Raw genomic sequence first — 6,222 nt, forward strand, 5'->3', positions numbered from 1 at the left:
AATTTATTATTATGATTATTATCATCATTATTTTAATAAAATATTCGTGCACGTAACACAAGTTTATTTAGGTTTCTGATGTTGTCATGTAATACGTCTTACCGTGTTAGCCATTGTGGATGCTCAAACCATGTCATGTACTGTTCTTGGAAAGACTCAAACAAAGACAGAAACAAAGAACATTTTCAGCAATACTGTGAATTTTCCATAAGTAAAACTTAATACAGCACATTTAAACTGTAGAATTCTGATGCCATGATCTTACCATGTTTGCCATTGTATCGGCTCAAACCATGTCATGTTGATAGAAAGACTCATGCAAAGAAAAAATCAGAAATAGTTCAGAAATGTTACACAAGTCAACATTAGTTTCTGATGTTGTCATGTAATAAGTCTTACCATGTTTAATAGCAGCTCAACATGTCATGTACTGTAGCTGGAAAGACTCACACAAAGACAAAAACGAAGACAGTGTTCAGAAATACTGTGAATTTTTCATATTAAAATATTAATACAAGACATTTATAGGTTTCTGATGCTAAGATCTTACCATGTTTGCCATCTTATCAGCTCAAACCATGTCAAGTAGATGGAAAGACTCATGCAAAGAAAATAAAAACAGAAATTGTTCAGAAATTTGACATAGGTTTAAATATGTTCTAATGTTGTCATGTATTAAGGCTTACCTTGTTTGCCATGGTGGCAGCTCAACATGTCATGTACTTGTGTACATGTCTCGTTGGAAAAACTCACAAAAACACAGAAGAGGAGAAAATATTCAGAAATATAGATTTGTATATAGATTTTACATTTATACAATTATCAGAGACCGTCACATTACAGAAACAAACTAAAGGAAATTAAGAAATTAAGTGAATTTTTAAATAATACAAAAGTATGCTGATGTTTCTAAAGTTTCTGATGTTGTTATTAAGATCTTACCATGTTTGCAATCTTATTGGATCATTGGACCACGTCATGTAGATGGAAAGAAGCAATAATAGAAACAAAGACAATAATCAGTAATGTAGTGAATTTATTATTATGATTATTATCATCATTATTTTAATAAAATATTCATGCATTTAACACAAGTTTATTTAGGTTTCTGATATTGTCATGTAATACGTCTTACCGTGTTAGCCATTGTGGATGCTCAAACCATGTCATGTACTGTTCTTGGAAAGACTCAAACAAAGACAGAAACAAAGAACATTTTCAGCAATACTGTGAATTTTCCATAAGTAAAACTTAATACAGCACATTTAAACTGTAGAATTCTGATGCCATGATCTTACCATGTTTGCCATTGTATCGGCTCAAACCATGTCATGTTGATAGAAAGACTCATGCAAAGAAAAAATCAGAAATAGTTCAGAAATGTTACACAAGTCAACATTAGTTTTTTGATGTTGTCATGTAATAAGTCTTACCATGTTTACTATTATAGCAGCTCAACATGTCATGTACTGTAGCTGGAAATACTCACACAAAGACAAAAACGAAGACAGTGTTCAGAAATACTGTGAATTTTTCATATTAAAATATTAATACAAGACATTTATAGGTTTCTGAGGCTAAGATCTTACCATGTTTGCATTGTATCAGCTCAAACCATGTCATGTAAATGGAAAGATTCATGCAAAGAAAATAAAAACAGAAATTGTTCAGAAATTTGACATAGGTTTACATATGTTCTAATGTTGTCATGTATTAAGTCTTACCTTGTTTGCCATGGTGGCAGCTCAACATGTCATGTACTTGTGTACATGTGTCACTGGAAAAACTCACAAAAACACAGAAGAGGAGAAAATATTCAGAAATATAGATTTGTATATAGATTTAACATTTATACAATTCTCAGAGACCGTCACATTACAGAAACAAACTAAAGGGAATTAAGAAATTAAGTGAATTTTTCAATAATACAAAAGTATGCTGATGTTTCTAAAGTTTCTGATGTTGTTATTAAGATCTTACCATGTTTGCCATCTTATTGGATCACTGGACCACGTCATGTAGATGGAAAAAAGCAATAATAAAAACAAAGACAATAATCAGTAATGTAGTGAATTTATTATTATGATTATTATCATCATTATTTTAATAAAATATTCACGCATTTAACACAAGTTTATTTAGGTTTCTGATATTGTCATGTAATACATCTTACCGTGTAAGCCATTGTGGATGCTCAAACCAAGTCATGTACTGTTCATGGAAAGACTCAAACAAAGACAGAAACAAAGAACATTTTCAGAAATACTGTGAATTTTCCATAAGTAAAAATTAATACAGCACATTTATACTGTAGAATTCTGATGCTATGATCTTACCATGTTTGCCATTGTATCGGCTCAAACCATGTCATGTTGATAGAAAGACTCATGCAAAGAAAAAATCAGAAATAGTTCAGAAATGTTACACAAGTCAACATTAGTTTTTTGATGTTGTCATGTAATAAGTCTTACCATGTTTACTATTATAGCAGCTCAACATGTCATGTACTGTAGCTGGAAAGACTCACACAAAGACAAAAACGAAGACAGTGTTCAGAAATACTGTGAATTTTTCATATTAAAATATTAATACAAGACATTTATAGGTTTCTGATGCTAAGATCTTACCATGTTTGCCATCGTATCAGCTCAAACCATGTCAAGTAGATGGAAAGACTCATGCAAAGAAAATAAAAACAGAAATTGTTCAGAAATTTGACATAGGATTACATATGTTCTAATGTTGTCATGTATTAAGTCTTACCTTGTTTGCCATGGTGGCAGCTCAACATGTCATGTACTTGTGTACATGTCTCGTTGGAAAAACTCACAAAAACACAGAAGAGGAGAAAATATTCAGAAATATAGATTTGTATATAAATTTTACATTTATACAATTCTCAGAGACCGTCACATTACAGAAACAAACTAAAGGAAATTAAGAAATGAAGTGAATTTTTCAATAATACAAAAGTATGCTGATGTTTCTGAAGTTTCTGATGTTGTTATTAAGATCTTACCATGTTTGCAATCTTATTGGATCATTGGACCACGTCATGTAGATGGAAAAAAGCAATAATAAAAACAAAGACAATAATCAGTAATGTAGTGAATTTATTATTATGATTATTATCATCATTATTTTAATAAAATATTCATGCATTTAACACAAGTTTATTTAGGTTTCTGATATTGTCATGTAATACGTCTTACCGTGTTAGCCATTGTGGATGCTCAAACCAAGTCATGTACTGTTCATGGAAAGACTCAAACAAAGACAGAAACAGAACATTTTCAGCAATACTGTGAATTTTCCATAAGTAAAACTTAATACAGCACATTTATACTGTAGAATTCTGATGCTATGATCTTACCATGTTTGCCATTGTATCGGCTCAAACCATGTCATGTTGATAGAAAGACTCATGCAAAGAAAAAATCAGAAATAGTTCAGAAATGTTACACAAGTCAACATTAGTTTCTGATGTTGTCATGTAATAAGTCTTACCATGTTTAATAGCAGCTCAACATGTCATGTACTGTAGCTGGAAAGACTCACACAAAGACAAAAACGAAGACAGTGTTCAGAAATACTGTGAATTTTTCATATTAAAATATTAATACAAGACATTTATAGGTTTCTGATGCTAAGATCTTACCATGTTTGCCATCTTATCAGCTCAAACCATGTCAAGTAGATGGAAAGACTCATGCAAAGAAAATAAAAACAGAAATTGTTCAGAAATTTGACATAGGTTTAAATATGTTCTAATGTTGTCATGTATTAAGGCTTACCTTGTTTGCCATGGTGGCAGCTCAACATGTCATGTACTTGTGTACATGTCTCGTTGGAAAAACTCACAAAAACACAGAAGAGGAGAAAATATTCAGAAATATAGATTTGTATATAGATTTTACATTTATACAATTATCAGAGACCGTCACATTACAGAAACAAACTAAAGGAAATTAAGAAATTAAGTGAATTTTTAAATAATACAAAAGTATGCTGATGTTTCTAAAGTTTCTGATGTTGTTATTAAGATCTTACCATGTTTGCAATCTTATTGGATCATTGGACCACGTCATGTAGATGGAAAGAAGCAATAATAAAAACAAAGACAATAATCAGTAATGTAGTGAATTTATTATTATGATTATTATCATCATTATTTTAATAAAATATTCATGCATTTAACACAAGTTTATTTAGGTTTCTGATATTGTCATGTAATACGTCTTACCGTGTTAGCCATTGTGGATGCTCAAACCATGTCATGTACTGTTCTTGGAAAGACTCAAACAAAGACAGAAACAAAGAACATTTTCAGCAATACTGTGAATTTTCCATAAGTAAAACTTAATACAGCACATTTATACTGTAGAATTCTGATGCTATGATCTTACCATGTTTGCCATTATATCGGCTCAAACCATGTCATGTTGATAGAAAGACTCATGCAAAGAAAAAAAAACAGAAATAGTTCAGAAATGTTACACAAGTCAACATTAGTTTTTTGATGTTGTCATGTAATAAGTCTTACCATGTTTACTATTATAGCAGCTCAACATGTCATGTACTGTAGCTGGAAATACTCACACAAAGACAAAAACGAAGACAGTGTTCAGAAATACTGTGAATTTTTCATATTAAAATATTAATACAAGACATTTATAGGTTACTGAGGCTAAGATCTTACCATGTTTACCACCGTATCAGCTCAAACCATGTCATGTAAATTGAAAGATTCATGCAAAGAAAATGAAAAAACAGAAATTGTTCAGAAATTTGACATAGGATTACATATGTTCTAATGTTGTCATGTATTAAGTCTTACCTTGTTTGCCATGGTGGCAGCTCAACATGTCATGTACTTGTGTACATGTGTCGTTGGAAAAACTCACAAAAACACAGAAGAGGAGAAAATATTCAGAAATATAGATTTGTATATAGATTTAACATTTATACAATTCTCAGAGACCGTCACATTACAGAAACAAACTAAAGGAAATTAAGAAATTAAGTGAATTTTTAAATAATACAAAACTATGCTGATGTTTCTGAAGTTTCTGATGTTGTTATTAAGATCTTACCATATTTGCAATCTTATTGGATCATTGGACCACGTCATGTAGATGGAAAGAAGCAACAATAGAAACAAAGAAAATAATCAGGGATGTAGTGAATTTATTATTATGATTATTATCATCAATATTTTAATAAAATATTCGTGCACGTAACACAACTTTATTTAGGTTTCTGATGTTGTCATGTAATACGTCTTACCGTGTAAGCCATTGTGGATGCTCAAACCAAGTCATGTACTGTTCATGGAAAGACTCAAACAAAGACAGAAACAAAGAACATTTTCAGAAATACTGTGAATTTTCCATAAGTAAAAATTAATACAGCACATTTATACTGTAGAATTCTGATGCTATGATCTTACCATGTTTGCCATTGTATCGGCTCAAACCATGTCATGTTGATAGAAAGACTCATGCAAAGAAAAAATCAGAAATAGTTCAGAAATGTTACACAAGTCAACATTAGTTTTTTGATGTTGTCATGTAATAAGTCTTACCATGTTTACTATTATAGCAGCTCAACATGTCATGTACTGTAGCTGGAAAGACTCACACAAAGACAAAAACGAAGACAGTGTTCAGAAATACTGTGAATTTTTCATATTAAAATATTAATACAAGACATTTATAGGTTTCTGATGCTAAGATCTTACCATGTTTGCCATCGTATCAGCTCAAACCATGTCAAGTAGATGGAAAGACTCATGCAAAGAAAATAAAAACAGAAATTGTTCAGAAATTTGACATAGGATTACATATGTTCTAATGTTGTCATGTATTAAGTCTTACCTTGTTTGCCATAGTGGCAGCTCAACATGTCATGTACTTGTGTACATGTCTCGTTGGAAAAACTCACAAAAACACAGAAGAGGAGAAAATATTCAGAAATATAGATTTGTATTTAAATTTTACATTTATACAATTCTCAGAGACCGTCACATTACAGAAACAAACTAAAGGAAATTAAGAAATTAAGTGAATTTTTAAATAATACAAAAGTATGCTGATGTTTCTGAAGTTTCTGATGTTGTTATTAAGATCTTACCATGTTTGCAATCTTATTGGATCATTGGACCACGTCATGTAGATGGAAAAAAGCAATAATAAAAACAAAGACAATAATCAGTAATGTAGT

This window comes from Danio rerio, chromosome 19 (genome assembly GCF_052040795.2).
Source record: "Danio rerio strain M-AB ecotype USA chromosome 19, GRCz13ab, whole genome shotgun sequence".
Classification (NCBI taxonomy): Eukaryota; Metazoa; Chordata; class Actinopteri; order Cypriniformes; family Danionidae; genus Danio; species Danio rerio.